The sequence below is a fragment of the Cricetulus griseus genome, chromosome X (genome assembly GCF_003668045.3).
Source record: "Cricetulus griseus strain 17A/GY chromosome X, alternate assembly CriGri-PICRH-1.0, whole genome shotgun sequence".
NCBI classification, from domain to species: domain Eukaryota; kingdom Metazoa; phylum Chordata; class Mammalia; order Rodentia; family Cricetidae; genus Cricetulus; species Cricetulus griseus.
The window spans coordinates 75849821-75862093 of NC_048604.1; the positions used below are offsets into that span (position 1 = coordinate 75849821).

Below are 12273 nucleotides of genomic sequence, written 5' to 3' on the forward strand. Positions count from 1 at the left end.
TATGTAAAAATTTTTAAAGGGTTCGGTAGTTGTTCTAGAGACCCCCCCCCACACACACACCATTCAAATTGGCAAGCCCATTTTCATTTTGTTTGAAAGTTGTTTTTTTAAAAGGAAGACAGGAGACGGCGGGGGTTGCTAAATTTATCTTCTTCCCCAGGCACCGGGGATGAAAAAAAAACACACACATTTACGGCGGGAGGGGGTCTGAGGGCCTGCAAACCACTGGAGCCACCGCCTCAGGCCAGGACCCTCGCAGAGAGGCGGTAGGTCTCCCTGGAGGCCCCCAGGGGGTGGTTGCGGCCCACAAACATGGTGGGGGGCGGCCCGGGCCTCCCGCCTCTCGACGGGGTCGGCGGACCACGGCCTCGTGCGGACTTTACAGCCGAGGCGGCGGTGGCAGCGGTGTGTGTGTGGCGGCGGTGGCGGGCGGGAGCGCGGAGGTGGAAAGAAGGGGGGCGCTGTCACGGAAACTCGGGCCGCCGGAGACCCCGCCGCAGCGAGGCCACTGGGCTCCCCGGTTGCGGGGCGTGAACGGCGCCAACCCGGGGCGTCAGGAGGACCCACCGGGCGGAGGAGGGGGCCCATCTATCCTTCCGCATTTTCCTGGGTCTCTCTCCCCGGCGGTGACGTGACGTGCTGACGGCGGGCCCGTGCCGGGGAGCTGGGCCGCTTTTTGTCAGCTCCGAGCTCGGCCCCTCCTCCCTCCCTCCGCCCGCCCCACCAGCCGGAGCCCGGCCCAGTGCTCCAGAGAAAGGCCGGCCTGCAGCACCCGCCACCGTCGCCGACCGCCGCACGCCCGTCCGGTAAGTCTGGGGTGCCGCTGCGGCCGTGGGGCCTGGTGCGCGCGCGGCGGCCTGGTCCCGGCCTGGTCGGCGGCCCGTAAGGCGCCCTCCCGCGCTAGGCCGGGCGGCGTGGCGCGCGACGCCGTGCAGGCCCCGAGGAGGCCGCAGTTAGGCCTGGGGTGGCGCCCGGGCGTTCAGAACGACGGTTAAGGCGCTCTCTGTAAACGGGCGGGGGCCGGGGCAGTGTTGCCCGGAGGTTGGGGAGGCGGTTGAGGGGTCTTGGGTGGACGACGCAGCCGACCCGGGGCACCGTGAGGGGGCGAGGCCTGGCGAGGAGGCTAAGGCTGCAGGCATGAGGTGAAGGCCGCAGGCCGGCCCGGCCGATTTTCGCTATGTAAATATGGGCGAGGGGGGGGAAAGAGGGACGGGGGACAAGATGGCGGCCGATCGGCGCCTGCTGCAGGGGACGACTGAGGGGGTTGCCGGGAGGGGGAGCCGCCATCTTGAAGGCGGCGTCTGAGGAGAAAATTCCGCTACAGCCCGTGAGGGGGGGTGTGAGAGCGGGCAGCGGCCGCGGCGGCGCTGGCGACAGGCACCGGAGCCCGGGCGCGGCGTCGAGTGTGCGCGGAGGGGCGTGTTCGCTCCCCATGGCGGCCATTGCCCTCGCCGCCATGATGAGCACTTGGATTCCAGGCGCTTGGCGGCAGCGCCACCTTCCTGCCCAGCCTCCCACAGCCCCGTGACTCGCTGCTGTTTCCGCTGCATTTCAGCCTAGCAGCCGCAGGCGGCCATCGCGGCCGTCCTGGCGCCAGAGCCACCTCATCTGTATTGCCCCGGGGCTTCGAGCCTTTCCCAGGCGCTTGCTGCCTCTTCAGGGTGATCCGCACCGGTGGCAGTGGTAGAACCGGAGACATTTTATTATCTTTTTTCCTCAGAGAAAGTAAGACATGGCCGTTAGGGTGACCCTGATGCGGTTGTTTTCCGCCAATCGTTGCTTTCACGAGTCTGTGAATAAAGACAGAAAAATGATGGGAAAGTTCTCACCACTCTTTTGACCAATAGGGGAAAAAGGCATCCTACGAAAGCGGAAGACTAACTATCGGAGGGAAGTTTTTTTTGTATTTCTTTCTGTCGAAACCAGTTTCTTGGGAGGCTGCATTTAAATTTTGGTATATACTTTTTTTTAAATTGAGGAAAACAAAAGGGAAGGGAAGTTATTTTCGTAACGAACAACGAAATGTGATGTATTATTACCTAGCGTACATTGGTCTGCTGTGGTAGATTATTTCTGAAGTTTGAAAGTGGAATTCTACCCCGTGAAAGTTGTCTTGATTGCACCGCGCACAACTTCACTGGTGAACTCGGAGTCCCGTGTTAGCGGTGCTTGGTACTAGGTGCTAAGAAAGATGAAGGAGGTTCTTGTACGTGCTGGCTGCAGGTTTGTTCCGAGGCAGATGAGCGAAGGCTGAAATGCACCAAGTGCTGCGAAGGCTCCGTCCGAGCGCTGTGGGTTTCAGAGAAGGCATGGTTTCCATTTGAAGCATCAGGAAAGGGTTCCTGAAATAGTTGGTATTTTGAGGTTACAGACCGGGGCGTTTTTAGGTGGTGGCCGGGACAGGCAAAGGGCATTTCAAGGGTGAAGTTTGTTCAGAGAACTGCAAGTATTTACTGTTTGGCTGAGATGTGGACAGCATAGGTAGGAAGTGAGGAATCAAGGCTTGGAAAGGTGGTTTGCTTTGTGACAGGCGAAAGGGTTTTCTGTTTGTGGGGGACGCAGCAGGGGAGCCTTCAGACTGGCAAGCTGAACACACCCGGATCTCTGCTCGATAGCTATCACATCGGCTAGGATAAGTTTGAGAGAAGTAGGTTGTAGGTTGGCCAGTGTTTTCATCGAGATGACGATTACAAAGAGTGGTCAGAGCCAGATTTTATTACCTTTTTAAAAAGAATTTCATTACATTTTGAATGATCTGTTTTCATTAGACAGCTGCTCCCTTTTTCTGTACTCGCTGTAAATAACGTTTTGCTCAGGGTTAATATTTCTGTGGTAAATAGAGAAGGGTTTGCTATAATTTAATTCACCATCGTTGAAAATTAAGACTGGTGAAACTTGAAGATGAGAAATGAACCTACAAGTGTTTCCATGGTAATTTTTTAGGAAGTCAGTTTTGGAAAGTAGTTTGGAAGGATGATTATTAAAAAAAAAACAACAAAGCAGTGGCCTTCTGATGCCCTTTGCAATTTGTTTTTCTCCTTGGTGAGAATAACCACCGTTTTGTTTGAGAGGCTAACTAAGGTTATTTGCTAATCCAAGCCTTCCTTCATTTTATTTTTCTCTTTGATTAATATTTGACTTATCTAGATGCACATGTGGGAAATGTGTTTTAGAATTTTATAATACAAACCTGTGAGTTATGTAGTTATTCATTGTTAATGTTTATACTTTTGTAGGCAGCAACAGGTTGGAAATAGTGCTCCCAGAGAGCATGGAGGGACTGGGAGAGTTTTTCATAGAGGCCATACCAAACTTTAAGACGTTCTCTTAAGCCTGGCATGCCATTTGCCCCAGCACTGGGAGGCAGAGGCAGGTGGAGATTTGTGAGCTAGAGGCCAGCCTGGTCTACATAGTGAGCTCCAGGACAGCCCGAGATACATAGTGAGACCCTGTCTCAAAAATTTTTTTGAAAAAATTTTTCCTAAAAAATGCTTTTAAGATGCAGTTCTTGGGTGTGTGTGTGGGGGGGGGGGGTAAGAACAGTCACAATGCATAATATATAGTGTGAAATTACTAAGTTTAATTAGTACAGTTAAGCAGTTCTTTATAAAAATCTAGATAGTGTGTGTTCAAGATTGAGATGAAATTAGATTTAAATTGTAAAAGTAGGAAGATTGGTCGGTATATAGTTTCTATCAGGAATGGTTACATACAAAATTCTTTTTACCTTAAAGGGCAGACCCTGCTAGTCTGGAGAACTGACTGGTGGAACACGATTGCTAGTTTTTTTTTTTTTTTTTAATTTATATGTACTTCGCAGATAGATGCCTATTTCCTTTCTTTTTTCTTTCCTTCTTTTTTTTGATTTCCTTTTTTAAAAAATGTGCTCGTGTGTGCTTTCAAAGACATTTTCCCCTCTATTGCTTGCTGTAAATGTTTAGTCTCCATCATTTAGACTTACACTGTCACTGATAATGTATTGTTTATGCTTGTGCACAGGGACAATTCATTTTTTAAAACTTAAAAAGCCTTTAACAGGCTCCTGAAATCCTTCATCCTCATGAAAGATCTAATTTTTGTTTGTTTTGAAACCCAGTGTCATTAAGTAGCCTGGCTATCCTCAATCTCTTAAATCTCCTGCCTCAGCCTCCCGAGAGCTGGGATTCAGACATGTGTATTGCCATAAGTGGCTTAGATTATTTCTTTTTTTTTTTTTAAACCTAACTGAAAAGCCTAACCCAGTTATCTGGTTGACAGTAGCTCTGTTTGTGATTTTTTTTCTCTGTTGTAGGCTTTTCTCTTTGCCTTTTGTCTCTATAAGGATTGCCCCACCTCTGTCCAGCCTTGCTGCCTGCATGCACCTTGGCCTGCCTTCTTGGGATGGAGCTCTCTTGATTCAGTGTCTTTTTGGTTTATTTTATCCTGTTTGTTTGTTTGTTTGTTTGTTTGAGACAGAGTCTCTCTATGTAGCCCTGGCTGTCCTGGAACTTAGTATGATAGACCAGGGTGGCCTCAATCACAGAGACCCACCTGCCTCTCCCTCCCAGTTCAGGAATTAGCCTTGCCTGATTCAGTCTCCTTCAACTTAGCTGGTGCCTTTCCCTGTCCTTACAAGTACTCTTGTTTTTGCTAACTGTACAGAAACCTCATGTCTTCTCTTTCTTTGCTTTAACGAGTACTTTTCACTTCACCTTTTCCTAAATCCAGTAATTCCCAAGTCAGAAAGTTTCTACCATATGCTAATGGGCTGTCAGATAAAAGTCTTCTGTTTCACATACTCCTTTGTTTTCTTTGTCTCTCACCCATGGTGGGATTTTCCTCAAGGTTTATCTGCTAGCTTCTCTTTGGAATCTTCTCTGCTACTTCAGTGTCTCTTACTATGCCCACATATCTAGTTTCTCATCCAGCATTTGAAGTATCTAATGTGTCTTAACATAGCTGAGACCAAACTTATCTAGCACATAGATAATCAATACTATTTATAGGATTTTTTTTAAAGCTCAGGGCCTCCAAACAACTATTTCTTACTTTTTTCCCCCTCAAGACAGGGTTTCTCTGTGTAGTCCTGGAACTCTGTAGACCAAGCTGGCCTCAAAGATCTGCTTGCTTCTGCATTCTGGATTAAAGGCATGTACCACTACCTCCTGCCCTTCTTACTCTTTCTGTTAACACCACCAGTTTTCCTGAGTTGTTGCTTTGTTCCATAGAACAATGTGGACATCTTTAATTTAGCAGTTAGTCTTTCATGTTTTAACAGTGTGTTTGTATGTATGTATGTCTTCTAAATTGTCTTCTAAATAGAATGTAGAGACAGTTTTTATTTGTCTTTGTCCCCAAGCAGTACCTGGCATATGATCATTATCTCCCCAAATAATTATCTGAATTATTGGGTGCAGGAAATTTGGTTTAAGTTGAATAGTTCCCAGCTATTCAAATTCAATTATCTGTCTACTATTTTCTTTGACCAAGGGATATTCATTTTAAGGCACACCTATCTTGTTAGGACAGCAGGTCAAACCCAGGTGCTGAGTAACCTCTATCCCTATCCCATATCTGATTGGAGTATGGCCAGCCTGCTCTTACTCCTTCCAAATTGTTTTTCCAGACAGCATTTTTAAAATCCATGTAATCTTAAAACTTTTTTTTGCTCAGCTGGAAGTACACTTTAATGAAACTATATGGTCTGGATGCATGAAGTTTTAAATTATGAAATATTTCAAAATTACTAAAAGTAAATATTAATGAGAGTTAACACATTTTAGTGTATTGTGATGTGTGATATATGCACACACATACATTTTTTGGTTAGTGAAATTATTTAACTGATTCAAGGGTGTGCCTCCCTTTATCCCCATTCCTCTTTTCTACTCGTAATCATTGGTCTAATATTTTTGTAATGAAAACAATGTCAAATACTATGTGTTTTAACTATCTATTATGCATTGTTCTATATATTATTACTGTTTTTTGTTTTTTCGAGACCAGGTTTCTCTGTAGCCTTGTCTGTCCTGGAACTCTAGACCAGGCTGGCCTCAAACTCAGAGAGATCCACCTGACTCTGCCTCCTGAGTACTGGGATTAAAGGTATTACCCACTACACCTACATATTGAACATAATTTTTCAGGTTCAATTTATTGCTTTTTCAGTATGCTGCAGGGATTCCCATCGATTCCCAGTGGTCTTATAGGAGGTCCATGAAGTCAGAATTATTTTCATAATACCATTATTTGCTCTTTTCATCCACATTCACCTGTACATTATGTAAGTATCAGAATATATGATTCACAATTTCATAATGGAATAAGTACAGTTGGGATTCATCTTTCCTCTGTGAAGTGAGTCATTAAAGAGATTTGCAGAATTGTAAAAGCAGTTTCATTTTTACTTAAAAACTTAACATTCTAAAATATTATTCATACTTATATATAATAAGATTATTTTTATGAATTACTTTTTAAATCTCGATCTCCTAGGTGGTGCTGCACACCTAATCCCAGCACTCAAGAGACAGAGACAGTTGGATCAGAATCAAGGCCAGCCTGGTCTACGGATCGAGTTCCAGGACAGCCTGGGCTACACAGAGAAACCCAGTCTCCCCCCAAAAAAAGAAAGAAAGAAAAAAGAAAAGAAAATCTCACTTCCATTTCAGAGGTGCCTGAAACGTAGCAGTCCTGCTTTTTAACCTTTCAAGTGCTTAGGTGCCACCATGCTAGATGGGCTCTTAATTTAATTTTTTTTAGTATGAATGACATAATAAATTTCTTGTGGTCCTATATTTTTGAAAACTTAAAAGAGTCCTGAAACCAAAAATTTTGAAAAGTACTGTTATAGTTCATTCTTACTATTTGGGGAGTAAGGCATTCTGGGTATCAGAGCCAGGTCTTTTTGGATGCTAGGCAAGCCCTCCATCATACTGTATGTCAATTTATGAAAACACTGTGATCTGTTTAATATAGTGGGGGCTCAGTAGGCTGTTTGTAGTTTCCAGCAATTTCTAACAGTGCTATTGTGACCATCCTCAAATATCTCTTGAGATTGTATTATAAGTACAGTGCTGTATTGAAGAAGTCTGTGCATTGTCAGTTTTTCTGGGAATTGCCAAAATGACAGATTGCATTTGACAGCTTTACCTGTGTTTCTGAGCATGTTTCTGCAGATCATTGCTAAAAGTTTAGATTTTGCTATTTTCCTGAATCTGTTGGGTATAAATGCAATCTCCTTGCTGTGTTTATTTTGCATTTCTTTGGTTATTATTGGGGTTGGCTGGACTGCCCTCTCCAAATTTAGTGGCCATTTGAGTTTTCTGGGAGTCATTTGTATATACATACATCCTTTTATCAACTTTTATGTTGGACTGTTGCCCCCCTCTCTTTTCTGAGATAAGATTTCTCTGTATAACAGTCCTGGTTGTCCTGCAACTCACTCCAAAGAACAGGCTGGCTGTGAACTCACAGAGATCCACCTGCCAGTGCATCCTAACTTCGGGGATTAAAGGAGTGGAGTGCACCACCACTGCCCTGCATGAAGATTTTGTTGTTGTTGTTGCCTTTTTCTTATAGTTTATGGGAATTTTTGTATTCTGGATCTTAAAGATTTGTGATTATATACGATGAAAATATTTTCCTACTCTGACTTTTCTTGTAGTTTTGTTTACTTTTATTGTAGGTCCTAATGTGGTTGCTGAGAATTGAACTCAGGTCCTCTGGAAGAGCAGCCAGTGCTCTGAGCCATCTCTCCAGCCTTGCTTTTTCTTACATACAATTCATTTGGAAAATTTTTCTCTAGTTTGTGATACAGGGATCTTATTTATGTTTGCATTTGAATTTATCAGATAGTTCAGTCTGTTTCCCCAACTCCGGAGGTATACCATATTCCACACAGCTGTTTTTATTTGTTTAAATTTTAATTACATTATTTATGTGTGTGTGTGTGGGGGGGGTACATCTGGAGATCAGATGACAACCTCCAAGAGTCGGTTCTCTATTATGTGGGTCCTGGGGATTGAATTTAGGTTGTCAGATTTGATGGCAAGTTCCTTTATCCTCAGAGCCACCTCATTGGCTCCACATCTGTTTTTAGTTTCTCTTTCTGTTTGTTGGCCTGTTTGGCTAGTCTATCATTGCCACATCGATTTAATGATGACAGCTTTATAATTAAGTCTTAGTATGGTCCTTCTTTCTTAAGGATTGTTTTAGCTACTTACTTTAGGGTTTGTTTTTCAATTTCTGAGAATAATGATTGGATTTTTATTGGATTTGCATCTACCTCTAATGAAAAGTATAATCTTGGTTGTCATTTTAAGTCAGGTCTTTTAGTTTGTTCTCTGCCATTCTCACTCCTTCCCTTTTCTCTTCCTCTTTTTTTGGCACCAGAGGTTAAACTCAGTGATTCATACATGTTAGACCAGTGCTCTTCTGCCAAACTGTGTCTCTTCTCTTTTCTTCCCTCATGTATCTCAAGCTGTTCCCAAATTAACTGTTTGTAACCAGTGATAACCTTGAACTTCTGTCTTCCAGCCTCCTCTAAACTGCTAGAATTAATAGACATGTACCATTATGCTCAGTTCCTTGGTAGCCTTTTAGATAGCACAGTGTATGGGATGCTGGGGATTGAACCTAGGACATCCATGCATGTTAGGCAAGCAAACTGACTACATCCTCATTTTTTCACTTATTTTTTAGCCCAGGCTGGGCTAGAACTTGAGATTTTCTACCACAGCTTCTGGAATTAGGGACTCTGCTCCTAGCTTCCCTCAGTGGTGCTGAGGATTGAATTCAGAACCTTGTGCATGACAGCTAGACAAATTACTCTGCAACTGAGCTAGCTATACCAGTCTTTTATATTCTATTTCTTTTTCCTAAGCAGCGTGGTGAATTGATCTTACATTGCTGAACTCTTGCCATGGATGTCATGGATTCTGAGATATACTTTTCCTTTCTACATTTTAACATCTTAAAGTAAAAATAGAGCCCCAGTTGATAGTATTGTATAATTATTTTTGTCCAGGCAGGTGTCACCATATAGTTAAAATTGCTTGCACAAGCACAGACTTGGTCAGGACTCTTAATTTTGTCATCACTTTAAAGAATATGTGCATTGTTTCATATTATTTCATGTCCAACAGTGCAACAGAACACAGAAGAAATTGCTAAATGATTGTCTGCCTTAAAAGAAAATCCCACAGATAATAGTAAAGTATTTTAGCAAATGCTGTGTCAGTAACACTTGCTTACAGAATAGTTTTGTTAGGAACAATTGAACAGGTTTGAAGAGTTAGAAGAGCAACTCACAGTAGAGCCCTGAATGTAAATTGGGAATACACTACTAATTTCTTTTGTGCAGTGGTGCATGCGTGCCTGCGTGCCTGCGTGCCTGGGTGCGTGTGCGTGTGCGTGTGTGTTTGCATGTGTATGAAAGCGTAACTGCATAAGCATGCATATGTGCATTCATACACGTGCAACATAGTGTAAAAGTCCTATGTAAGTAATTTCAAAGTTATTTTGGTAAGTCTAAATGAAAGTCCTAGATAATAAGGAAATATAATATTCTATTAATTGATTCTTTTTTCCCTCTATAGGTGTGTATCACTTTGCCAAGGTAAACTTGTAAGGTGAATTGGGGAGCATTCCCTCTTTTTTGAAACAGTCTGTTTAATAGAAGTGATCTGATTATTGAAAGTTAGACAGAACTCTGTAAAACTGTACTTATTTTCTTCTTTTTCTTCCTCTTTTGGATTAATCGATTTGGTTTTTTTGAGACAGGGTTTCTCTGTGTAGTACTGGCTGTCCTTGCTCTGTAGCCCAGGGTGGCCTTGAACTCACAGAGATCCACCTGCCTCTGCCTCTAGAGTGCTGGGATTAAAGGTGTGTGCCTCTACTGCCTGGCTGGATTTGATTTATGAATATCCCCTTCTCTCCCATGGTATATCCTTTTGGCTTTTCTTGAGATTTTTTTTTTTTTTGGTAATTTATAAAAAATAAAAACTTCGTTTTCTAGAAAAGTATAAATTCTCATTTTGATATATAATACAGGTTTCCTTGATGATGTTTAGAAAATTAACTTTAATTTCCATTCTTTTCATGTGTTATTAGTAAGTTAGTAACTAACCTGTACTTACCATATTTCTCAAACTGTTTGTTTTCTGGGTGCTTTGTGCTGTACTCTGGAAGCTATTATTGCCTTTCCTTCTGCTTTGTTTCTGTATGTTCTGGCATTTAAAAAAATAAGTTGGAGGCTTGCTCATTAGTATTTTACCTATATTTTTGAGGTACATGTGTTGAAATTTGTAAACTTTTCTCTGGTAACTAGATCTTGCGATTTTGATGCTATATTTTTGTTATTAAGTGGCTCTAAATACATTGTCCTTTCCTATTTTTTTCTGGTAAAAGTCTCAAGTAGCCCTAGCTGGCCTGAAACTTGCTGCTCAAACTTGCTATTAGCCATAACTCTTGATCCTTTTGCCTCTGTCTCAAAGTGCTGGGTTTACAGACATGTATTACTGTACATATTTTCTGACTTTTCTGATTGTATTGCATCATAGTTGGGGAACATTGATATAAAACTCAATTGTATTTATACCCACTACAGGCAACTTGAAAATCAAATCTAGAGACACAGATAATTTATAATAAGATCAAATAGCATATAATATCTTATAGTAAATCCAACAAAGCATACTGTAACTTTTTTTTGAGACAGGGTTTCTGTAGACCACCATTTTTGAACTTACAGAGATCTGCCAGCCTCTGCCTCCTGAGTGCTGAGAGTAAAGGCATGCGCCACCATGCCTGATCTGAGTCCCTTTTTGAATGATTGATTTTGATCATTATTTGGCTCCTTCCTTTAACACTGCAGTGATTGTGTTGTGTTAATTTCTCTCTGCTTGTGGAGTGGGTATGTACTATTGTTTTTTTTTTTTTTTTTTGAAACAGGGTTTCTCTGTGTAGTCCTGTGTGTCCGGGAACTCAGATATCCACCTGAGTGCTGGGATTAAAGGCACGTGCCACCCAACTCGGCCCTCTATTACTATTTTTTATATGCTAGATCTTATTTAAGAAATATTTGACTTGGAATTCATAATAGCGAAGTTTCTAGTTTGGTTAAATTGTTTTGTGTTTTTAAGTGCCAAATTTTGTAAAAATAATTGAGAAAGGCTTCTTTGTGCTTATACAGTTTGGGAAAAACCTGATTTTTGAAAAAGTTATATGTAACAGCTTTATTTATTTAAAAAATCTTTATAATGATAAGTGTAGTTTTTCCTCCTTTTCCCCTTTTCTTTTTTGTGGCACCTAGGGATTGAGCCCAGGGTCTTACACATGACAGGCAAGCACATTACCACAGAGCTGCCTCTCTAGCCTAGGTTCACTGTGTCTAACAGAATTAATGCTGGTAATTTACATGTCCTCTCAATGTGCTAGCTATAGCTAGCATTGACTTAGTTTTCTTAGATGTTTTCCTTTTTTTTTCTGTATCAGCTCCCCCCACTTTTTTTGGGGGGGGGGTTTGAGACAGGGTTTCTCTGTGTAGCTTTGGCGCCTATCCTGGCACTCCCTCTGGAGACCAGGCTGGCCTCAAACTCAATGATCCACCTGCCTCTGCCTCTGGAGTGCTGGGATTAAAAGCGTGCGCCACCAACGCCCGGCTTAGCTCCCCCCACTTTAATTATCATGTTTTCATTATTTTATTGTCTTTGTACTTTTTTGGAAAAACAAGACAACCTTAGGTTATTCCTTTCTTAAATTAGCTGGTTCCTTAGTTCCAGGGAAAGATTGTGAAGTTTAAAAAGCGCTTGTTGATAGTCAGCTTGGAGCATATTTACTGCTGGTCTTGTATGGCAAACCCAGCCTGTTCTTTTGTTTGATACTCAAGGATTTATTAAGTTATCTGTGCAAAGCCTAATTGCTAATTGCATTAACAGAAGATCAGTATAGAAACATCACAGTTCTGCATCTGCCAATTTAAAAACATTGCTTTAGTTATGGAAAGGCCCAATATTATATTCTTGCCAGTGTTGAAGACATGTGGAGACCATTACTGGTGCTAGTGCTACAATTACAGAATCTCAGAGACCTAATATAACATTTAGGAAAAACAGTAATGGAAATCATGTGTTCAGCTGGGCAGTGGTGGTGCATGCCTTTCATTTCAGTACTTGGGAGGTAGAGGCAGGCAGATCTTAGTGAGTTAGAGGCCAGCCTGGCCTACAAAGTGAGTTCCAGGACAGCCTGGACTGTTACACAGAGGAAACCCCCCCCCCCAAAAAAAAAAGAAAT

General features: G+C 42.5%; 1 protein-coding gene across 5 annotated transcripts in view; it reads left to right on the top strand.

Annotated features, from left to right (window-relative positions):
* The first annotated feature begins 471 nt into the window (after positions 1-471).
* Zfx (zinc finger protein X-linked) overlaps positions 472-12273 on the top strand; it is a 45590-nt gene continuing 33788 nt past the window's right edge. The window contains exon 1 of one of the 5 annotated variants that reach the window (XM_027431920.2): positions 472-806. The gene's annotated coding sequence lies outside the window, so the exon portion shown is untranslated. Of the gene's footprint in view, positions 807-1591; positions 1726-1761; positions 1955-12273 lie in introns of those variants that run through there. The other 4 variants (XM_027431919.2, XM_027431915.2, XM_027431917.2 and 1 more) reach the window with 4 other exon arrangements.